Genomic DNA, 26,486 nt, shown 5'->3' with positions numbered 1-26,486 from the left:
ATGGTGAAGAAAAGGAAAGCCTCAAGTGCTGCAGTCCATGGGGTTTCAAAGAGTCAGACATGACTGAGAAACTGGAAAAGAACAACACTATTCTTAGATTCTTGCATGAGATGACAGCAAACATAATGAAAAATTTCATTTAACATTTATATCATTTTGTGAAGGAAAATCTTATTTCTATTAAAAACAAAATGTAAAAATAAGTGTCCCATAGTTGAGGCACAGAGATAATGAAATGCTAATTTTTTTTTTTAATAGGATAATGTTATAAAGAAGAATTGGTGTTTTTGAACTGTGGTGCTGAGAAGACTCTTGAAAGACCCTTGGACAGCAAGGAGATCAAGCCAGTAAATCTTAAAGGAAATCAATCCTGAATATCCATTGGAAGACCTGATGCTGAAGCTTCAATCCTTTGTCCACTTGAAACAAAGAGCCCACTTATTGGAAAAGACCATGATTCTGGGAAAGACTGAAGGCAGAAGGAAGAAAGGGTGACAGAGGATGAGATGGTTGAATGGGATCCCTGATGCAATGAACATGAATTTGAGCAATCTCTGGTAGATGGGGGCAGGGATGCCTGCTGAACTGCAGTCCATGGTGTTGTGAAGAACCTGTCATGACTTGGTGACTGAACAGCAACAATGTTGTAAAAGGACAACAGTAGTCACACAAATCTTGAGACTTTTTTTCATTAAATCAAATAGTCACTTGCCAAATAAGCACGAGTTTATTCAGAGATGGAGACTTTTAGATAAAAATGAGTCAGGGAGGAGGAGCTAAGATGGAGGAGGAATAGGACAGTGAGACCACTTTCTCCCCCACAAATTCATCAAAAGAACATTTAAAGGCTGAGTAAATTCCACAAAACAACTTATGAATGCTGGCAGAGGACATCAGGCACCCAGAAAAGAAACCCATTGTCTTCGAAAGGAGGTAGGAAAAAATATAAAAGACAAAAAAAAGAGGCAAAAGAGGGAGGGATGGAGCTTTGTCCCAGGAAGGGAGTCTTAAAAAGAGAGAAGTTTCCAAACACCAGGAAACACTCTCACGGCAGAGTCTGTGCCAAGCCTTGGAAGCAAAGAGGGCAACATAATAGGGAGGAAAAATAAATAAACAATTAAAACCCACAGATTACGAGCCCAACGGTAACTCCCCCAGCAGAGAAGCAGCACAGACACCTGCATCTGCCACTAGCAAGCGGGGGCTGGGCAGGGAGGCGCGGGCTGCATTGCTTAGAGTAAGGATCTGGCCTGAATGCCCCAAGCGCTATCTGAGTGAACTAATTTGGGCTAGCAAACCAGACTGGGATAACTACCATGCAAAAAGCCAGCCCTAACCTAAGACACTGCCAGGCTCGCGCACGGAACAAAGGACTGAACAGAGATAGCCGGCTGCAGACCCTCCCCCTCCGGTGACAGGCAGCCAGAGCCAGAAGGGGGCAATCGCAGCCCCAGAGAGACGTTATCTACAAAACTGTAAGCAGGCTTCTTTGCTAACTAAGACTTCTTGGGGTTCTGGTCAGTCAACAACCGCCTGAGAAGATGCGCCAGTTGTACACCCAGAAAACCGAGTGCCAGGGAGGCGATAAGATGCAGCAACCACGCTTGCCAAACACCTCATCACCTGAGCTGTTCAGATCTGGGAAGGGCACAAAACGCAGGCCCAAATGAGTCTGTGCCTCTGAGGACTACCCAAGTGTCTGAACCTGAGCGGCTTAGACCTGGGAAGTGCAAGCAGCCCAGGGCCAGCCTCGGATGGTTCCCAGTGGAGCAACCTAGAGCCTGAGCATTGTGGGCAGGGAAGCTACATGCGCCATGAACGGGGGCAGGCCCAGTGTGGCTGAGGCACTGCAAGCACAGGCCAGTGTTATTTGTTTGCGGTGTTCTCCCTCCCCACAGTGCGACTGAACAAGTGAGCCTTAAAAAAAAAAAAAAAAAAAGGGTCCACCACCACCCCCTCTGTATCAGGGCGGAAATCAGACACTGAAGAGACCAGCAAACAGAAGAAGCTGTAACAGAGGGAACGGCCTTGGAAGCGACAGGCAATAGAGTAAAACCCTGTCGTTAGTACCGACTACATAGGAAGGGGCCTATAGATCTTGAGAAATATAAGCCGGGCCAAGGAACTAGCCGAAAATGAACTGACCCCACAATACCCACAACACCACCAGCGAAAGTCCTAGATACATTTTTATGATCATTCTTTTTTTTTTTTTAATTTTTTAAAAAATTTTAAATCCTCTATTACTCCTTTAATTTTCACTTTTACAACCTACTATTACTTTGCAAAAAAAGACCCTATTTTTTTTAAAAGCAAACTTCATATATATATATATATTTTATAATTTTTGTAACCTTGTTTTTTTTTTCTTTTTCTCTTTCTTTTTATTTTTTTTTTCCTTCTTTTCTTTAACATTGTATTTTTGAAATTCCAAACTCTAATCTAGATTTTTAATTTTAGCTTTTTGGTATTTGTTATCAATTTTGTACCTATTTCTTTTTAATAATTTTTCTGACTTTTTATTTTCTCTCTTTCTTTCTCTTCTTCTTTTCTTTAACATTGTATTTCTGAAATTCCAAACTCTACTCTAGATTTTTAATTTATGCTTTTTGGTATTTGTTATCAATTTTGTACCTATATTTTTTTAATATAATTTTTGTGACTCTGTTTTTGTTTGTTTGTTTTTTCTCTTTCTTTTTCTTCTTCTTTTCTTTAACATTGTATTTTTGAAATTCCAAATTCTACTCTAGATTTTTAACTTCTGCTTATTGGTATTTGTTATCAATTTTGTACATATATTTTCTTTATAATTTATGTGACTTTGTTGTTGTTGTTGTTTTCCTCTTTCTCTCTTTCTTTCCCTTCTTCTTTTCTTTAACACTGTATTTTTGAAATTCCAAACACTACTCTAGATTTTTAATTTTTGCTTTTATGTATTTGTCACCAATTTTGTACGTTTAAGAACCCAATCTTCAGTACCCAATTTTTACTTGGGAGCGAGATTACCAGCTTGACTGCTCTCTCCCTCTTTGGACTCTCCTTTTTCTCCACCAGGTCACCTGTGTTTCCTCCTTAACCTCCTCTCTACGCTACTCAACTCTGTGAATTTCTTTGTGTTCCAGACAGTGGAGAACGCTTAGGGAACTGAATACTGGCTGGATCTGTCTCTCTCCTTTTCATTCCCCTGTTTTATCCTCCTGGCCACCTCTGTCTCCTTCCTCCCTCTTCTCTTCTCTGTATAACTCCGTGTACATCTCTGAGCAGTCCAGATGTGGAGTACACATAAGGAAGTGATTACTGGCTAGCCTGCTCTCTCCTCTATTGATTCCACCTCATCTCATTCGGGTCATCTCTAACTCACTCCTCCCTCTTCTCTTCTCCATGTAACACTGTGAATGTCTCTGGGTGACCCTAACGGTGGAGAAACTTTTCATCTTTAACCTAGATGTTTTATCAATGGTGCTGTATAGAAGGAGAAGTTTAGAGACTACTGTAAAAATAAGACTGATAACTGGAAGCAGGAGGCTTAAGTCCAAATCCTGACAACAGGGAACATTAATTGAAAGGAGCTCACCAAATGCCTCCATAACTACACTGAAACCAAGCACCACGCAAGGGCCAATAAGTTCCAGGGCAAGACACAGCAAACAAATTCTCCAGCAACACAGGAACACAGCCCTGTGCTCCAATATACAGGCTGCCCAAAGTTACTATAAAACCATAGACATCTCATAACTCATTACTGGACACTTCATTGTACTCCAGAGAGAAGAAATACAGCTCCACCCACCAGAACACCACACAAACTTCCCTAACCAAGAAATCTTGACAAGCCACCTGTACAAACCCACACACAGTGAGGAAACTCCACAACAAAGAGAACTCCACAAACTGCCAGAATACAGAAAGGACACCCCAAACTCAGGAATATAAACAAGATGAAGAGATAGAGGAATACCCAGTAGGTAAAGGAACAGATTAAATGCCCACCAAACCAAACAAAAGAGGAAGAGATAGGGAATCTACCTGATAAAGAATTCCAAATAATGATAGTGAAATTGATCCAAAATCTTGAAATCAAAATGGAATCACAGATAAATAGCCTGGAGACAAGGATTGAGAAGATGCAAGAAAAGTTTAACAAGGACCTAGAAGAAATAAAAAAGAGTTAATATATATTGAATAATGCAATAAATGAAATCAAAAACACCCTGGAGGCAACAAATAGTAGAATAACAGAGGCAGAAGATAGGATTAGTGAATTGGAAGATAGAATGGTAGAATTAAATGAATCAGAGAGGATAAAAGAAAAACGAATTAAAAGAAATGAGGACAATCTCAGAGACCTCCAGGACCATGTTAAACGCTACAACATTCGAATCATAGGAGTCCCAGAAGAAGACAAAAAGAAAGACCGTGAGAAAATACTTGAGGAGATAATAGTTGAAAACTTCCCTAAAATGGGGAAGGAAATAATCACTCAAGTCCAAGAAACCCAGAGAGTCCCAAACAGGATAAACCCAAGGCAAAACACTCCAAGACACATATTAATCAAATTAACAAAAATCAAACAAAAAGAATAAATATTAAAAGCAGCAAGGAAAACAACAAATAACACACAAGGGAATTCCCATAAGGATAACAGCTGATCTTTCAATAGAAACTCTTCAGGCCAGGAGGGAATGGCAAGACATACTTAAAGTGATGAAAGAAAATAATCTACAGCCCAGATTATTGTACCCAGCAAGGGTATCATTCAAATATGATGGAGAAATCAAAAGCTTTACAGACAAGCAAAAGCTGAGAGAATTCAGCACCACCAAACCAGCTCGCCAACAAATACTAAAGGATATTCTCTAGACAGGAAACACAAAAAGGGTGTATAAGTTTGAACCCAAAACAATAAAGTAAATGGCAACAGGATCATACTTATCAATAATTACCTTAAATGTAAATGGGTTGAATGCCCCAAACAAAAGACATAGACTGACTGAATGTATACAAAAAAAAAGATCCCTACTTATGCTGTCTACAAGAGACCCAACTCAAAACAGGGGACACATAGATTGAGAGTGAAGGGCTTGAAAAAGATTTTCCATGCAAATAGAGACCAAAAGAAAGCAGGAGTAGCAATACTCATATCAGATAAAATAGACTTTAAAACAAAGACTGTGAAAAGAGACAAAGAAGGTCACTACATAATGATCAAAGGATCAATCCAAGAAGAAGATATAACAATTATAAATATATATGCACCCAAAATAGGAGCACCACAATATGTAAGACAAATGCTAACAAGTATGAAAGGAGAAATTAACAATAACAAAATAATAGTGGGAGACTTTAATACCCCACTCACACCTATGGAAAGATCAACTAAACAGAAAATTAACAAGGAAACACAAACTTTAAATGATACAATAGACCAACTAGACCTAGTTGATATCTATAGGACATTTCATCCCCAAACAATGACTTTCACCTTTTTCTCAAGTGCACATGGAACCTTCTCCAGGATAAATCACATCCTGGGCCATAAATGTAGCCTTGGTAAATTCAAAAAAACTGAAATCATCCCAAGCATCTTTTCTGACCACTATGCAGTAAGATTAGATCTCAAACACAGGAGAAAATCTATTAAAAATTCCAACATATGGAGGCTGAACAACACGCTGCTGAATAACCAACAAATCACAGAAGAAATAAAAAAAAAATCAAAATTTGCATAGAAACGAATGAAAATGAAAATACAACAACTGAAAACCTGTGGGATACTGTAAAAGCAGTCCTAAGGGGAAAGTTCATAGCAATACAGGCACACCTCAAGAAACAAGAAAAAAGTCAAATAAATAACCTAACTCTACACCTAAAGCAACTAGAAAAGGAAGAAATGAAGAACCCCAGAGTTAGTAGAAGGAAAGAAATCTTAAAAATTAGGGCAGAAATAAATGCAAAAGAAACAAAAGAGACCATAGCAAAAATCAACAAAGCCAAAAGCTGGTTCTTTGAAAGGATAAATAAAATTGACAAACCATTAGCCAGACTCATCAAGAAACAAAGGGAGAAAAATCAAATCAATAAAATTAGAAATGAAAATGGAGAGATCACAACAGACAACACAGAAATACAAAGGATCATAAGAGACTACTATCAACAATTATATGCCAATAAAATGGACAACGTGGAAGAAATGGACAAATTCTTAGACAAGTACAACTTTCCAAAACTGGACCAGGAAGAAATAGAAAATCTTAACAGACCCATCACAAGCATGGAAATTGAAACTGTAATCAGAAATCTTCCAGCAAACAAAAGCCCAGGTCCAGACAGCTTCACAGCTGAATTCTACCAAAAATGTAGAGAAGAGCTAACACCTATCCTACTCAAACTCTTCCAGAAAATTGCAGAGGAAGGTAAACTTCCAAACTCATTCTATGAGGCCACCATCACCCTAATACCAAAACCTGAGAAAGATCCCACAAAAAAAGAAAACTACAGGCCAATATCACTGATGAACATAGGTGCAAAAATCCTTAACCAAATTCTAGCAATCAGAATCCAACAACACATTAAAAAGATCATACACCATGACCAAGTGGGCTTTATCCCAGGGATGCAAGGATTCTTCAATATCCACAAATCAATCAATGTAATACACCACATTAACAAATTGAAAAATAAAAACCATATGGTTATCTCCATAGATGGAGAGAAAGCCTTTGACAAAATTCAACATCCATTTATGATCAAAATTCTCCAGAAAGCAGGAATAGAAGGAACATACCTCAACATAATAAAAGCTATATATGACAAACCCACAGCAAACATTATCCTCAATGGTGAAAAATTGAAAGCATTTCCTCTAAAGTCAGGAACAAGACAAGGGTGCCCACTTTCACCATTACTATTCAACAGAGGTTTGGAAGTTTTGGCCACAGCGATCAGAGCAGAAAAAGAAATAAAAGAAATCCAAATTGGAAAAGAAGAAGTAAAACTCTCACTCTTTGCAGATGACATGATCCTCTACATAGAAAACCCTAAAGACTCCACCAGAAAATTACTAGAACTAATCAATGACTATAGTAAAGTTGCAGGATATAAAATCAACACACAGAAATCCCTTGCATTCCTATACACTAATAATGAGAAAGCAGAAAGAGAAATTAAGGAAACAATTCCATTCACCATTGCAACGGAAAGAATAAAATACTTAAGAATATATCTACCTAAGGAAACTAAAGACCTATATATAGAAAACTATAAAACACTGGTGAAAGAAATCAAAGAGGACACTAATAGGTGGAGAAATATACCATGTTCATGGATTGGAAGAATCAATATAGTGAAAATGAGTATACTACTCAAAGCAATTTATAGATTCAATGCAATCCCTATCAAGCTACCAACGGTGTTCTTTACAGAGCTAGAACAAATAATTTCACAATTTGTATGGAAAAACAAAAAACCTCGAATAGCCAAAGCGATCTTGAGAAAGAAGAATGGAACTGGAGGAATCAACCTGCCTGACTTCAGGCTCTACTACAAAGCTACAGTCATCAAGACAGTATGGTACTGGCACAAAGACAGAAATATAGATCAATGGAACAAAATAGAAAGCCCAGAGATAAATCCACGCACCTGTGGACACCTTATCTTTGACAAAGGAGGCAAGAATATACAACAGATTAAAGACAATCTCTTTTACAAGTGGTGCTGGGAAAACTGGTCAAACACTTGTAAAAGAATGAAACTAGAACACTTTCTAACACCATACACAAAAATAAACTCAAAAAGGTTTAAAGATCTAAATGTAAGACCAGCAACTATAAAACTTCTAGAGGAGAACATAGGCAAAACACTCTCCAACATACATCACAGCAGGATCCTCTATGACCCACCTCTCAGAATATTGGAAATAAAAGCAAAAATAAACAAATTGGACCTAATTAAACTTAGAAGCTTCTGCACAACAAAGGAAACTATAAGCAAGGAGAAAAGACAGCCTTCAGAATGGGAAAAATAATAGCAAATGAAACAACTGAAAAACAACTAATCTCAAAAGTATGCAAGCAATTCCTAGAGCTCAATTCCAGAAAAATAAATGACCCAATCAAAAAATGGGCCAAAGAACTAAATAGACATTTCTCCAAAGAAGACACACAGATGGCTAACAAACACATGAAACGATGCTCAATATCACTCATTATCAGAGAAATGCACATCAAAACCACTATGAGGTACCATTTCACGCCAGTCAGAATGGCTGCGATCCAAAAGTCTACAAGCAATAAATGCTGGAGAGGGTGTGGAGAAAAGGGAACCCTCTTACACTGTTGGTGGGAATGAAAACTAGTACAGCCACTATGGAGAGCAGTGTGGAGATTCCTTTAAAAACTGGAAATAGAACTGCCTTATGATCCAGCAATCCCACTGCTAGGCATACACACTGAGGAAACCAGAAATGAAAGAGACACATGTACCCCGATGTTCATCGCAGCACTGTTTATAATAGCCAGGACATGGAAGCAACCTAGATGTCCATCAGCAGATGAATGGATAAGAAAGCTGTGGTACATATACACAATGGAGTATTACTCAGCCATTAAAAAGAATACATTTGAATCAGTTCTAATGAGGTGGATGAAACTGGAGCCTATTATACAGAGTGAAGTAAGCTAGAAAAAAAACACCAATACAGTATACTAATGCATATATATGGAATTTAGAAAGATGGTAACAATAGCCCTGTAGATGAGACAGCAAAAGAGACACTGATGTATAGAACAGTCTCTTGGACTCTGTGGGAGAGGGAGAGGGTGGGTTGATTTGGGAGAATGGCATTGAAACTTGTATAATATCATATGAAACGAGTTGCCAGTCCAGGTTCGATGCACAATACTGGATGCTTGGGACTGGTGCACTGGGAAGACCCAGAGGGATGGTATGGGGAGGGAGGAGGGTTCAGAATGGGGAACACATGTATACCTGTGGTGGATTCATTTTGATATATGGCAAAACCAATACAATATTGTAAAGTTAAAAAATAAAATAAAATTAAAAAAAATGAGTCAGAAAAACATAGAATTTGATATGAGATAAATAAATTCCAGTTTTGGAATTTACAGATAGCTCAAAGTAAGATCAGACAACATTATCTTAAAGGAGGCCTGGAATTGATGACTTCAGCACTGGATGCATGAGACAGTATGCTATAATTCATGGAGTAAGAGAGAGGTGATGAGCCAGGGAAGAATCACTGTCATATGGTATCTGGAGGTCTACTGCAGACTGAACACAAGAATAAGAATTACAATAACTATTAATAGCAATAAAGATATTTGATTTTTTCACAACTAGGACTACCAGAGAAACCTCATTCATCCCTAAGGATAATAAAACATTAAATGATATAACTTTTGGAAAATAATAGGAAGTTAAGTAACAGCATAAATGAAAACTTCACATATGATGAAAGTGACAGCTGACTATCAAAGACCAGTTAAAAATATGTAATATTAAATATGTATATAAAGATAAAGGAAATAACGCATAATGTGTGATTATATCACTCCGCACACATAGAAATGAGCTCCAGGGCATTTAACACATAATTCTGAAAAGCAAGACTGTATAGCCTTTCCAAAAATGTGAAAGTCATATGTTATGACGGATAAGAACTTATTAACACAACAGAAAAGAAATGGAAGCCAAAAACTTAAGAGAAATGTTAATCGTATTGGAAGATTTTATTGATTCTAATATTAGTTTTTCACAGTTTTGTTTCCTTGGGGTATATTAGTGATGAAAGCAAAGATCTTTGCTGTTTTAGCACTTATCAGACAAAAGATGAAATGATTTTTTTTAAAAATCACATCATAAGTGTTATTACATAGCATGGTAGTAAGCTATAAATTCTAAAGGGATGTAACCAATAAAATATTGTAAAATAATTAACCTCCAATTAAAATAAATAAATTAAAAATAATCTAGGGTAGAAGAGTCAGCATATCTGAAGTGAAAATTAAGGGCTGTTGCAATTTTAAAAAAAGGGTAACCTCTTTAGGTCTTGTTGAAAAGCTGACATTCAAACCAAGTTAGGAAAGAGACAAAACATCATGCACATAACTGTGTATTTGAGGAACACTATGAAAATGAACATGATTAGAGCAGAGTGAGCAAAAGAGAGACTGTTAGGAACTAATATTCTTAAGAGCTGACATCAGAAATAAAATTATAACTTGTTCATAGGTAGCCATTGATTTTCGTGGTATGTTTCAGAAATTATTTCTTTATTCCAAAATATTGAGAATGTTTGTACGTATTTTCTTCTCCAAATTTAATATTTTGGCTTTTACAGTGAAACATTTCAACATTGGAAACTGATTTTTTTTTTATGGTGAGAAGAAATTAATTATAACTGCATTTTTTCTTATGGCAAATCAATTGGAACAGTGTTTCTTGAATGAGCCCTCCCATCTCCACTGACTCCACTGACTTGTAATTCTATTTTTGTGAAATCAATTCGTTTACACGTATGCTGCATTCTAGCCTGTCTATTTTACTCCATTTGCTTCATTTGGTCTATTGTTTTGTGGTAAGTCTTAATATCTTGTGGCTTTATCATCTGAAAAATTGTCTTGTTCCTTTGGTCCTTTTAGATCTTTCATTAAAAAAAGTAGAAACTGATTGCAAAGAACTACCAGAAGCTAATTGCAAACTTCTACCAGAAGTAAGTTTAAAGAATTTGAATGGAATTTCACTGACTTTATAAGTTAATAAACAAAATCAACATCTTTAGAAAACTGTCTTTCTAAATAATAACTCTACTATAATTCTTCATTTACTTGCACTCTATAAAGTGCTTCATTTCTTGTTTCAATTTATTCTGTTTTCATTTTCATTCATTTCTATGTATTTTCTAATTTCCTATGTGACTAAATTTTGATAAATTAGTTGTTTAAGGGTCAGTTATTAAATTTCCAAAAGTTTTTGAATTTTTCAGTTTTAACTTTGTTGATTTCTAACTTCATTCTGTTGTGGCCAAAGAAGGAAGATATTTTGCATGGTCTCTACTTTTCAAATCTATTGAGACTGAATTAGTAGGCTAACATGGTCTATTCTTAAAAATGTCATATACACTTAAGAAGAATATGTATGCCTTGTTGTTGGATAGTGTTCTATATTTGTGCATTAGATCTATTAAACTAGTTTTACTGTGTTGTGTAGGTCCTTCAGTTCAGTTCGTTCACTCAGTCATGTCCAACTATTTGTGACCCCATGGACTGCAGCAAACCAGGCTTCCCTGTCCATCACCAGCTCCCAGAGCTTGCTCATATTCACGCCCATCAAGTTGGTGATGCCATCCAACTGTCTCATCCTCTGTCATCCCCTTCTCCTCCCACCTTCAATATTTCCCAACATCAGGGTCTTTTCTGATGAGTCAGTTCCCCACATCAGGTGGCTTAATTACTGGAGTTTCAGCTTCAACATCAGTCCTTCCAATGAATATTCAGGACTGATTTCCTTTACGATTGATTGGTTGAATCTTCTTGCACTCCAAGGGATGCTCAAGCGTCTTCTTCAACATCACAGTTCAAAAGCATAAATTCTTTAGTGCTCAGCTTTCTTTATAGTCCAACCCTCACATCCATGCACAACTACTGGAAAAACTATGGCTTTCACTAGACAGAACTTTGTTGGCAAAGTAATGTCTCTGCTTTTTAATATACTATCTAGGTTGGTCATTGGAGAAGGCAATGGCAACCCACTCCAGTACTCTTGCCTAGAAAATCCCATGGATGGAGGAGCCTGGTAGGCTGCAGTCCATGGGGTCACTAAGAGTCGGACACAACTGAGTGACTTTACTTTCACTTTTCACTTTCATGCATTGGAGAAGGAAATGGCAACTCACTCCAGTGTTCTTGCCTGGAGAATCCCAGGGACAGGGGAGCCTGGTGAGCTGCCGTCTATGGGGTCGCACAGAGTCGGACACAACTGAAGTGACTTAGCAGTAGCAGGTTGGTCATAACTTTTCATCCAAGGAGCAAGTGTCTTTTAATGTCATGGAAGCAGTCACCATCCACAGTGATTTTAGAGCCCAAGAAAACAAAGTCTGTCACTGTTTCCATTGTTTCCCCATCTATTTGCCATGAAGTGATGGGACCAGATGCAATGACCTTAGTTTTTTGAATGTTGAGTTTAAGCCAACTTTTTCACTCTCCTCTTTCACTTTCATCAACAGGCTCTTTAATTCTTCTTCACTTTCTGGCATAAGTGTAGTGTCATCTGCATATCAGAAGTTATTGATATTTCTCCCAGCAAACTTGATTCCAGCTTGTGCTTCATCCAGCCTGGCATTTTGCAAGATGTACTCTGCATACAAGTTAAATAAGCAGGGTGACAATATGCAGCCTTGATGTACTCCTTTCCCAATTTGGAACCAGTCTGTTTTTCCATGTCCAGATGTAACTGTTGCTTCTTGAACTGCATACAGATTTCTCAGAAGGCAGTTCAGGTGGTCTGGTATTCCAATTTCTTTACGAATTTTCTATAGTTTTTTGTGATCCACACAAGCAAAGGCTTTGGCGTTGTCAATAAAGCTGAAGTAGATGTTTTTCTGGAACACTCTTGCTTTTCTATGATTCAAGAAATGTTGGCAGTTTGATCTCTGGTTACTCTGCCTCTTCTGAATCCAACTCGAACATCTGGAAGTTCACAGTTCAGGTACTGTTGAAGCCTGGCTTGGAGAATTTTGAGCATTACTTTCCTAGCATGTGAGATGAGTGCAATTGTGCAGTAGTTTGAACGTTCTTTGGCATTACCTTTCTTTGGGATTGGAATGAAAACTGACCTTTTCCAGTCCTGTGGCCACTGCTGAGTTTTCCAAATTTGCTGGCATATTGAGTGCAGCACTTTCTCAGCATCATCTTTCAGGATATGAATTAGCTCAACTGGATTTCCATCACCTGCACCTACTTTGTTCATAGTGATGCTTCCTAAGGCCCACTGGATTTCACATTTCACGATGTCTGGCTCTAGGTGAGTGATCAAACCATTGTGGTTATCTGGGTTATGAAAATCTTTTTGTTTAGTTTTCTCTGTATTCTTACCACCTCTACTTAATATCTTCTGCTTCTGTTAGCTCCATAACATTTCTGTTCTTTAATGTGCCCATCTTTGCATGAAATATTCCCTTGGTATCTCTAATTCTCTTGAAGAGATCTCTAGACTTTCCCATTCTATTGTTTTCCTCAATTTCTTTGCATTCATCACAGAGGAACACTTTCTTATCCCTCTTTACTATTTTTTGGAACTCTGCATTCAAATGGATATATCTTTCTTTTCTCCCTTGCCTTTCACTTCTCTTCTTTTCTTAGCTATTTGTAAGGCCTCCTCAGACAACCATTCTGCCATTTTGCATTTCTTTTTCTTGGGGATGGTCTGGATCACCACCTCCTGTAAAATGTCACAAACCTCCATCCATAGTTTTTCAGGCACTCTATCAGACCTAATCCCTTGAATCTATATGTCACTTCCACTGTACAATCATAAGAGATTTGATTTAGATCATACCTGCATGGTGTAGTGGTTTTCCCTACTTTCTTCAATATAAGTCTTTATTTGGTAATGAGGAGTTCATGATCTGAGCCAGGGTAAACTCCATTTCCTTACTTACCTCTGTTTGTTCAAACCATTAAGGAAAACTACCTAATATTTTGAATATATTAAATTATCTCTAGGATAGAACTGCCTAGTTATACCATTAATTCTGTCAGGTTTTACTTCATATATTTTGATGACATTATTATGTAAATGTCTACAATTGGTATATCTTTTACTGCATTATATTAATATATAATGTCCTTGTCTCATATATTTTTCTGATTAATAACCATTTTTGTATATTTGTATAACCATTCCTGCACCCTTTCAACTGTTACTTACATGGAATAACTTTTTGAATCCTTTCAATTTTAACACATTTGTGTCTCTAGATCTACAGTAAATCTCTTGTAAAAAAATATCTCTTTGGACCACTTTTGTTTATCCAGTCTGTAAGTTTGCATTTTGACTGAAGATTTAATCCATTTACATATGAATAATTATCGATAAGGAGGGACTGATTTCTATCATTTTTTTATTTGTTTTCTTTTTACCTTGTAGGTTTTCGTTCCTAATTTCCTCCATTACTATGCTACTGGGGGTTTTGATGAAGTGTTAAATATCTGTGTTCTTTCATTTTGTGTATTCCACAGCTATTTTTTGTTACCACTGACATTTAATTGTTACATTTAATATCCTAATTCTAATATACCTTAATTTGAATTTATACTGATTTAACTTCAATAATATTTAAAAATTCCATTCATTCAAAACTCTGTCCCCACACCTTTCGTTGTTGTCCCCAAATTATATCTTTATATATTTTGTAGCCAAAAGCATAATAACTCTTTTAAATGCAATAGTCTTTTTTATATAGCAACCAAAGTGTGGAGTTAAAAATCAAAATTACACTATCTTTTAGAATAATATATTTTTAATATGTTACTCTTCTATATCATGTGAAAACAAAAAGTGGAGTTACAGATTATTGTGAGTAAAAATATCTTTAAAAATTGTCTATGTATTTACTTTTATTGATATTTTTGTTTCTTTAGACAGCTTTGAGTTATTTCCTTGTCCTTTTTTTTCATCCTACAGGATTCTCTTGAGTATTTCTTGCAGGTAATGTTTAGTAATAATAAATCCTTTAAACCTTTGTTTACCAGGGAATGTCTTAATTTTTCCTTTGCTTGTGAAGGTCAGTTTTGCCAGAAAAAGGATTCTTGGTTGACAGGTGGTTACTTTTAACCCTCTAAATATAGACACATGATTTTTTACATTGCTTCACTCTTCACTTTATTTTGCTTTACAGGTATTGCATTTTTTACAAATTGAAAGTTGTTTTTGTTTTGTTTTGTTTTTTATGGCTTTGCAACAAATAAACCTATTGGTGTCATTTTTCCAACAGCATTTGCTTACTTTGTATCTCTGTGTCATATTATTGTTAATTATTGTAATATTTCAAACTCTCCCTCAACAAAATGATTATGAATTACTGAAGGCTCAGCTGATAGCTGGAATTTTTTAACAATAAAATATTTTTAATTAAGATATGTACATTTTAACACATAGTGCTATTGCATATTTAATAGGCTATAGTATATTGTAAACATAACTTTTACATGCATGGAAAAACCAAAAAACTCATGTGACTCAAATTATTGCAATATCTGCTTTATTGCAGTGGTCAGGAACCAAACCTACATCTTCAAGTTGTACTTATACATCATTCCACTGATTTCTGGCCACCAAACTTTCTGATGGGAAATAGATTTATAACCTTATTGAAGATCCTTGTATGAGACAAATTGTTTCTGTTTTGCTGTTTTCAAGATTTTCTCTTTGAGTTTGGCTTTTGAAAATTTTATTGTGTTGCAATGTGAGAATCTGAGTTCTTTTGGGGTTTGTTTAGCTACTGGGATATTAACGACCTGCATTTGATTAAATTTAGGAAGTTTTCACCCATTACTTGTTCAAACATTCTTGATAATTCCTTTACCTCTCTTTTTCTCTATTGAAGCTCATGTAATGTATTTTTTGATCAACTTGATTGTGACTCACAGGTCTCTTAGGCCCTGTAGACTTTTCTTAACTCTGTTTCTTTTGATTCGTTAAAATTAGTAATTTCCAACATTCTATTTTTTAGTTTGCTAATGCCTTCTTTGGCCTGCTTAAATATAACTTGAATCCCTCAGTGAAACTTTTATTCCAATTATATTCCAGTTACTGTACTTTTTGACTCTATAATTTCTTTTTGCTTTTTTTTTTAGCTCCCTATATCTTTATTGATATTTACATTTTATTACATATTATTTTCTTGACTTTTTCCATGTCTTCTTTTAGTTCTTTGATCAACTTTAAGACAGTTCTTTTAAAGGTTTTTTTTTTTTTTCAGTGACAGTATCTGTTGATTTATTTTTTTTGAATGAGATGTACTTTCCTGTTCTTTACATGTCTTCTTCTTTTAAACTGGATATTTGAATGTAATAATGTGGTAATCAGATTCTCCCCATTTCCCAGGGTTTGCTGATTTTATTATATATATATATATATATATATATATATATATATATATATATTTTGGTCTTTAATTGCAATTGCTGTATTTTGAGGATCAGCCTAAAGTATAAACCTAATTTTTTCTCAGGTCTTTTACAAGACTTTACCCTAGCATTTTTGACCATTTATAACTCTCCCCTTATATGCCTTTGCTTTCAAATTTTCTCTCCTAAAAGGAAGAGAAGAGAAAAACAGTGAGAAGGTAGGGTGCTGGCCTTTAAATTTCCTGAGAGTCATTTCAGATGGAGAAGGAATTTTCAACCACAGGGGAAGGTGCACCAACAATGCACCAACAAATACTGGCCAGCTATTTGTCTGCACCTTTGTGATCAGAGGCAGCACTCAACAATCAGAGCACAGACCCGTAATATTTAAAGGACATGTGCTTTTTTTTTTTTTTTTTTTCTGGCCTTGGCTCACACAAACCATATGTAAATTGAGGGATGGATGACAGAAAACTGGCACCATGTTAGGAGTTGAACTTGATCTAAACTAACTACATAGCATCATCTAGCCTCTCCTGGAAGTGCCAAGCTTTCAGTAGACTCCAGGGTTCCAAGATAGTTGCATCTTCACATCAGACAGATTCTGCCAGTGCAGTTGTAGTTTAGGTGGAGCAGAGATTCCCAGTGCTTCTTACACTACCATCTTCCCAGATTCTCTGTAGCATTTTGTGTGTTAAACAGACTATACTGGGACAAGTCTCATTTAGTCATACTATGCAATTTGTTTCATATGTTGCTATATTCGATTTGCAACTAATTTGTTCCAGATTTTTATACCTATATTTATGATAATATTCACTCTATTTTTATTGTAATATCTTTAAATATATTTTCAGGGCAATATTTTGATCATATACTGAGATATGGATTCCTCCATCTACTTTTTTTCTGAGGATTATGAAAAAAAAATATTGTTAGTTGTTTACATTTTTGATATAATTTGCCAGGTACGTCCTCTGTACCAGAGTGCTTCTTTGTGGTGAGTTTATAATTACTGATTCAATGTCTTTAATTATCACAAATCAGTTCAGATTTGCTATTTTCCCTTGAGTGAGTTCCAGCAGTTTGTATGCTTCTAGAAATTTGTCTACTTATTCTATATTATACATTTTGTTGATATACAGATATTTATGGTATACCCAATAATCATATTTTTGGGGCTTCTCTAATAGCTCAGAAGGTAAAGAATCTGCCTGAATGCAGAAGACCCAGGTTCAATTCCTGGGTTGAGAAGATCCTCTGGAGAAGGAAATGGCAGCCCATTCCAGTATTTTTGCCTGGAAAATCCCAAGGACAGAGGAGCCTTGTGGACTACAATACATGGGATCACAAGAGTTGGACACGACTTAGTGACTAAAACACCACCAATAATCATATTTATTTCTAGAAGGTTGTAGTTAAGTATCTTTCTTCATTTCTTATTTTGATGATTTAATAGTTTTTCCTCTTCTTTATTGGTCAGTCTAGGTAAAGTTTTGTCAAATTTGTTAATCTATTGAAAGAACTGATTTTTCGTATCATTGATTCTCTAAGTGTTTTTCTAGTCTCTATTTCATTCGTTTCCACTCATAATTTCCTTCTTTCTATATAATTTCTGTTTGGGATGCTATATTTTTTAATTCTTATGATAGAAAGTTAGGTTTATTGATTTGAAATGTTTTTGTTTTATAAATTCCCTCTAGGTACCATTCTTACTGTATCTCATAATTATTTGTATGTTGTATTTAGGATTTATGTCTGTATATGTGTGCTAAGTCGCTTCAGTCATGTCCAACTCTTTGAGACCCCATGGACTGTAGCCTTCCAGGCTCCTCTACCCATAGGATTTTCCAGGCAAGAATACTGCAGTGGGTTGCCACTTCCTTCTCCAATTTATGTCTGACATTTTGATACTTGTTTTTAACTTATCCTGTCTTGTTTCTTGCTGAATTTTTCCTTGACTATCTTCTTTAAATAGATATTTCCACGGTCCTATATTGATTCCTTTTTTTGTTTTGTTTTGTTTTGTTTAATGACAGCTTTCAAAGTTATTTTTGTGGTTGTCCTAATGATGACATTTACCATGTTAACTTTCAAAAATACAGTTTTGATTACAAATTTAATTCAATAATATACAAAAGTTTGCTCCCATATAGCTCCAATTCTTCCCTTATAATATCATCATAGAACATATGTCTTTATACATCATGTGCCCATCAACACATTTTTATGCTTATTTATTAATACATTTGTCTGTTTAATCAGAAAGAAAAAATTGCAAAGAAAAATATATTTATACAGTCTTTTATGTAGCTATCTTTCTCACAGCTCTTCATTTCATTATGTAGATTCAAGTTTTTGCCTAATATTCTTCAGTTTCAGCCGTAACAACTGTTTCTAGTATTTCTCATAGTACTTTGTACATGATCTTAAAGATTGAGGGAATAAGGAGAAGAGGGCTACAGAGAATGAGATGGTTAGATAGCATCACTGACTCAATGGACGTGAACTTGAGCAGACTCTGGGAGATAGTGGAGAGCAAGGAAGCCTGGTGTGCTGCAGTTCATGGGGTTGCAAAGAGTCAGACAGTATTAACTCACTGAAGAACAACAGCATAGTGAAGGGATAGTCTGCTAGCTATTCATTTTCTCAGTTTTATTTATCTGAACTTGTCTTTATTTCTTATTCGTTTTGAAAAATAGTTTTGCTGGATGTTGAATTTTTGATATACACTCTTTTCCTAGTAGCGGTATTAGTGCATCATTCTACTGCTCTCTGTACTCCATAGTTTCTGACAATAAATCTTCTGAAAATCTTATAGAGCATCCCTTTTATATGATGAATTACTTCTCTCTTAATGTTCACATGATTTTTCTTCCTCTTTGTCTTTCAACAGTTTGTTATGCTTCAAAAATTTGTTATGTTTCTTTGATTGTATTTTACTTGGAGATTTCCAGTCTGATGCTAGTGGTAAAGAACTTGCCTGCCAATGCTGGAGACATAAGAGATGGAGAGTTTGATCCCCAGGTCAGGGAGATCCCCTGGAAGAAAACACAACAAACCACTCCAATATTCTTGCCTGGAGAATCCCAAGAACAGAGGAGCCTTGTGGGCTACAGTCCACAGAGTTGCAAATACTCAGACATGACTGAAGCAACTTAGCATAGCACAGCATACATTGTACCTGGAGTTCATTGAGATTCATTGTGTGTGGTTTAATAGTTTTGCTGTCATTGAGTCCTCAGATATCATTGTTGCCCCTTTCCCTTCCATCCTCTAAACCTCCAGTTGTGCATATGTTGATATCTTAATAGATGCCTGCAAGTCTCTGAGGCTCTGTTCATTTTTCTTTATTCATTTTACTTTATGCACGTAAGATGGGATAACTTCAATTATCCTATAGTCTACTGCTTCTTTCTGGTGCTTATCCAGATTTGAAGTGGAACAACACTAGTATATTTTTAATTTAATTTATCAGGCTTTTCACCTCCAGAAATGCATTTTTTTCTTTTTGCTCTTATAATTTAAGTCATCTTATGCATGCTATCTTCAGTTACATATTATTCACATATCTTCTTTTAGTTCTTGAAATATAGCTACTTTGGATCTTTGAACATTTTAAAAATAGCTGCTTTAAAGTCATTATCTTGGAAGTCTAATATCTGAGTTTCCTCAGTTATGATATATCATTTTTTATTTCATTGTTCATACATATAATATACATACATGCATTTTATTTCTTATTTTTATTTACCAATTACTGAAAGACATGCCTTAAAGTATCCTATCATGATATTGAATTCATGTATTTCTATTTGTAGTTCTATCAATAATTATTTTGTATGTGATTGTGAAGCACTCTTATTAACTATATACGTGTTAAATTACAACTGTTGCCTAGTAAATTCAATATTATTGCCATGTGGAGATTTGATTTTCTATGTAAAGCCTTTTTTGCATGAGAAAATATTTTGTGAAATATGAATATGAAAAATAATGGCCAAATACTAGAAATATATAAATATTTATGAGTAGTTTGTGTGCATATGTTAATATGTATAAATTTACCTCTACATTAGTATTATTATTATGCCCATTTTTAAGTAATTTGAAAAAATTAAACAGTTCACAAAGGACAGACTATAAATCTTGGCAGTCTAGTTATAGAGTTTTTGTTCATTTTCTGTTTGTTTCTGTACAGCATTTGCTTTATGTATATGGTAGTTTATAATTTTTCTTTTTAGCATTCCTATGATTGCAAAATGTCATTTACAAATAATATTTGCCAGAACTTTAAAAGCTTCTCTATCAACATCTACTTCAATAATAGTGCTTTCATAATTTACCACTCTGGTATTAGTAATCCATACCTTATGGATTTTTATTTGCTTCTAGTTTATTATTCATGTTTGCTATAGTTTATGCACATGTAACTATTGCATAAAAAGAGTTTTTCAGACTTTTATAGGTAAAACTTTGATTTTTCTTTAAGATATTCATGTTTGGAATTAAATAACAATAATTAAGTAAAAACAACCTGCTTATTTAAAAAAAGGAAATTAGTGAATGCACTTCAACAACTATAACCATTTAAGAGTTGTATTAACAATTTAATCAAAGGCTTATACCAAGAAACAAGGGTATAACTTCTTTATTTCTTCTACTTGTTTATTTCAGAGTTCAAATTCACCATCAGCATCTTCTCTCTCTCTTTTTAATCTCTTGGTATCTATTTCCAATCCAAGATCATTTGGATCTATTTTCTTTTTCCATTCACTATCATTAATCATCTGATTCTGCAATAATGACTACAATAACTTCTTAATTTGCATCTCTGCATCTAATTTTACCAAGTTCCTACATTCCCTCTGTACATTGTGAATAGGACAACTTTAAAGCTAACATATGGCACTATCTCTCCCATTTTAAATCTGTCTGCCTTGCAAGACGAAGAGTGCATTTTATCTGAACTGAGAGTATCCTCATAATCTTATTATTTTACTCCTCACCAAATTATACCCCTTTCATCTTATTGTTTTCAAAAATTTTGGCCTTTGCTTATTCTGCCAAGCCCTTCAACAGCATGTCTCACTGTCATTTGGATGTATTGTCCATATTGACTGGAATTCTCTTAAAGAGGCCCTTCACAAAGCTGGCTCATTACCTTCCTACAGATCTCTGCTCACATATTATTTTCTCAGTGTGTTCTTTCCTGACTAAACACACATAATCCATCCCAATATTCCATTTTCTATTAAAGTACCACATATTTTCTTTTTCCATATGAACCTTTGTTATTTTCCAATCACTTACTTGCTTATGTTTTGTTTTCTTTTACTTTCACAGTATACTATATACTTGATAAGAATAGAAATGATGCTTATTTCTGGTATACCTCTGTACATGGCACTATGCAGAATGCTTACTCACATGCATCCCAGGTGAAGTATAGTTCTTTGGGAGTTGAATACAATGCACTTTCTGATCATCCCTTTAATGAAATAAAAATCTTCTATTATTTGTGGGAAATAAAATTTAAGTTCAAATTTGGCTCTTATTTATAAGGTGCTTGCCCTTAAGATATCAAGGCCTCAGTTTTCCTTTGTGAAGTGCAGATAATAATTTATATATAATTATTATCATTGTAAGAAATTATGTAAAATGTTCTTCACATTAAGATACTTTAATAAAATTATATTATTATTGACTACTCTTTTATTATTGAATTTGGTATACTCCATGGTAAGAAGTCTATTCTTAAGTATTGTTATATTCATATTGTATTAGTCAAAATTTTCAGTTGCAGATGTTAGAAACTCAACAGAAACTGAAGCAAATGTATCAGGTATCAGTCTTCAGCTCCCTAAGGTTGAATATGTCCCTAAGGACAGCCCAAATAATGCAATCCATCTTTCTGATTAGGACAATTTCTTTTGATCATTCAGTAAGCAGAAAGTACATTTGGCCCTTTCACAAAAGTGCACCAAACAAGGTCATGTCCAACTACTGAAACATAAAGTACTCTTACTGAATTTCTTATCTATGAGCCAGTATGTATAGTCATATCCACATCTACTCTCTTGAATTAATAATATTTTGCAATTTGTCCAACCAAAAGAAGGGAAAATAATACTTTTAGCAAGTAAAATTTATTGGCTTATCTCCAGTTTTCCAATTTGATCTGCCTTCACAAAGAGCTATATTCAGAGGCTTGACTACTGTAATTATGAACTTTTGACCATATATCAGTTCTTCATGGTTTGGCTTGAATTGAGTCTTTAATATATAACCTTTCTTCAAAATATATATGACAGCTCTAACAGAGATGAACATGCAGAATATCATATCCCTATGTTGTTCTTCACTCATCTACACCCTTATTTCAACCATACTATAACTTTCCAACATGGACTAGAAAAAGGGCTTGTTACCTTCACAACATAATCAAACCAAATAATTCACAAATAGCAGATTCCAGGATGATAATAGATGAAAACTAGGTGAGTTCAAGGTACACATTTACTTCTGTGGTGATCCCTTTTCAATATTGTGCAGTTTATGGACTCATTGAAGAATTTAACTATGATCTCCATTCATTATCCAAAGGTGGAAAAGCAATAGATGATGGAGGAAAGGAAGTAACATAACACATTCCATATTTAATAGGATACACCAGTTTCTTTGGGTCAGGTTCAGTAGGTTTTTCTTCCTATGTGTTGAATGGTCTCATACTAGATTTCTCAGTATGAATAGTTGAGAAATCTTGTCTATGCTGCCCCATGAACTAATCTGAAATAAGCAGAAGGGTGGATTTCTCCACCATGAGCTATGCAGTGTTTGCTATCTGCTAACTAAACATACTACTAAGGAGGTGGGGCATTGGAGGATGATTTAAGAACTTAAAATTTGTATCACCCATATATACACTTTCTTTTAATAGTACATTTCTTGAAAACCACAGAAAGCCTGTGGCCAACTTGATTTTGCTTATTTCAGGAGTTGTTACCAAAGCAAAAGTGAGTGGAGTCACAAATCTTGAATTTGGACACCTACAATAAGATTTCTATCCCTTAGAAACAAGCCTGCATGTGTTGTACATGTCCCAAGCCTAACATAGTTTATCTGACTATGGCTAAAACAATAAGGTACACTTAATATTCCCCCTACTTCAACAATGTAATCAGTTTGAGAATTAAATTTCACATTTATTTTGTTCATCCTGTGTCCCAGTCCTGTATTCTTCTGTTTCCCTTCATTATGATTTTTTAAATATACATATTCATAGTTCTATAAGGATATAATTTAAAAAAACTTTGACAATTTTAGTTCTTTTATTTTAGGTAGAACATGTGCCATTTTTCAAATGCAGCATCACATTATGTCCTTCTGTTCTTTAGAATGAGTAGTCTAAAAAAAAAAAAAAAAAAAACTTGAAACTTCTTTAAACATCTCTGCAGATGAATAGAGATAGCCAAGAGTTCAAGACTAATTTTACAACAAGCAATCTAATTATTTATATTTTATGAATGCATAGTGTGAATTCTGACACAATATTTAACAGATTAAAAACTGCTAACTGGCCAACCCAAATTCATTTGGTCAATTCTAAAATTTTAGATCCATCATTTGTAACTTCCCACTTTTAAGTAACACTGTTACTTAATTGAAATCAGAAAATATGAATAAACTAACTTAAAAGACAATTTATTAACTCACATAAATGTGAACATTGAGAGTAGAATACTTTAAGGCAAAGTGTTCCTAATTATGTTATAGCACTGTTTTATTCTCTTCGTCTTTGTCTTTCTTAATAACTCGTTTGCTGCAAATCTAAATCCTTTAGTGAAAAAGAATATTGTGTTTTATTAAATGTCCACATGCCATAGAAAAATTCTAATTAGCTTTGTTTGGATCAAATGGTTTTTCTTAAATCATTCCTAAAGTAAGCATCAAGCTTTCTATTAAAAAATATCCTTGAATCTCTCTCCCTCTCTCATGCACACACACACACATATGCACACACACAGACAAACCATACTACAAAAAGACAGAATCAAGTTATTGATAGCCAAGAAGGACTCTGTGAACAGGACACAGACAGGTATTCACAGAAGTATGGTACTAGTAAAAGCAATATATGTTCACTTGATCTACTTTGTGCAAGATACAGACTGAGATACTGGGTGTGAGTTAGAGGTATGAGGGGGCAGTTAACCAATGGAAAGATATGTATAGCATTTTGCTGAAGAATTTGAGCCATGAATTTGTGTATTTACAATACAGGGCAACCCTTTGTGTTATTTAAAATAGAATATTACCTCTTTAAAATTTTTTCTTAACAACTGCCACTAGTTCATTTGAAATTCCATTGTTTCCTCCATTATGAGATAGTGAAAACATTTAAATAATCTCATTCTAATGAAACTCTGTCAGTTATAGTTAAGTCAGAAAAACAACTACAATTGTTATTAGAATAATACATTTCTTATAGTAACTAGATCATACATAAATATGAAAGTCTGGGGGTGTGAAGATATGGAAAGGATGTTACAGCATCAGAGAAAGCATGACTAATTGGCTAACACGAAACCAGTTCAGGACTTGCAAAGACATTTAACAAGCAAAACATGTCAGATCACTTGAGTGAGATTGAAATGTGAGCTCAAAGTGATGTCTATGGGGAATAATTAACTCTATAAGGTTAAAATATCTGTGATCTGCATTCAAGCATTTGGTTAGTAGTTCTCAGGGTACATTTATCAGTGAGGACACAGTTGAGAAGACAGCTGGATGAAGAGCAGAAGAGGAGAAATGCTGGCACCAGCTAGGTGAATCTGTATCTGTCTGTTGCACATCATCACTGCATTTTGTATGAGTAGCTATTCTTCACTTCTACCTTCTATATGTTACTCTCATTCCTTTTATGGCCAACTCTACCCTCAAGCCTTAAAGGGAAGAAAATTGAGAAAAATGTGGTTCCCATATGTAATTTTGTTTATTAACAGCATCCACAACAATCTACTATTTTTTCAAATTGTCATTCATATACACTTTATTTAATAGCTGTATTTAAGCTAAGGATATGAAGGAATATAAAATCTTGTTTCCAACTAACAGGATTTCACTGTATCTTGTTGAGAAAATACATATCAACACTCCTTCCAAAGGGAATATATGACACATATGTCTTTTTAGCCACTATTATGTCTTATTTATTCCTCCAGAAACTGATTCAGTAAAATTGAGAAAGGAGTACACCGAGGCTGTATATTGTCACCTTGCTTATTTAACTTATTTACAGACTACATCATGTGAAATTCTAGCTGCATGAATCACAAGCTGGAATCATGATTGCCAGAAGAAATAACAATTTCAGACACGTAGATGACACTACCCTAATGGCAGCAAGTGAAGAGAAAGTAAAGAGTCTCTTGATGAGGGTGAAAGACAAGAGTGAAAGAGCTGACTTAAAAGTGAACATTCTAAAAACTAAATCATGGCATCCAGTCTCATCACTTTATTGTAAATAGATGGGGAAAAAATGGAAACAGTGACAGACTATTTTCTTGGACTCCAAAATCACCACGGATGGTGACTGCAGCCATGAAACTAAAAGATGCTTGTTCCTTGAAAGAAAAGCTATAACAAACCTAGACAGTGTATTATAAAGCAGAGACATCACTGTGCTGACAAAGGTGTGTATAGTCAAAACTATGGTTTATCCTGTAGTCATGTATGGATGTGACAGTTGGACCATAAAGAAGGCTGTGCACCAAAGAGTTGATGATTTGAACTGTGGTGCATTAACCTAATAAATGCACACACACAAATATACCCATATAAATACAAGGAAGACAGGCAAATGTTACTGCCTTCACTTCTGTATGGTCATATTGTGTATTAATTTTCTATTGCTGCATAAAAAAGTATGATAAATAACAGGGCTTAAAAGAGTACTCATTATCTTACAGTCTTTTCATTCAAATATTGGGCTTTGCATTACTGGATTCTCTACTCAAGATCTTACAAGACTAAAATCAAGATCCTAGCCAAGCTGACTCCTTTCTGTAGCCCTAGGTTCTGTTTCAAATTTATGCAAGTATTGATGATATTTATTTTTATGTGATTGTATGATGGAAGTTTCTGCTTTATTAGCCATTATCTGTGGGGTCATTCTCAGTCCTTAGATGCTGCCAACACATTTTACCAACTTGGTCTCTCTATAACTGAAATGCTCCACATCCACAGTCCCTCCTATAATCAAAGGGAAGCATCAAGGAGTGAGATCAAGTGGGTGTCTTAGAATTCTGCTTGCCATATATGGGCATATCTTTGACTTAT

This window comes from Bubalus kerabau, chromosome 15 (genome assembly GCF_029407905.1).
Source record: "Bubalus kerabau isolate K-KA32 ecotype Philippines breed swamp buffalo chromosome 15, PCC_UOA_SB_1v2, whole genome shotgun sequence".
Classification (NCBI taxonomy): Eukaryota; Metazoa; Chordata; class Mammalia; order Artiodactyla; family Bovidae; genus Bubalus; species Bubalus kerabau.
This window is presented reverse-complemented; position numbering follows the sequence as displayed.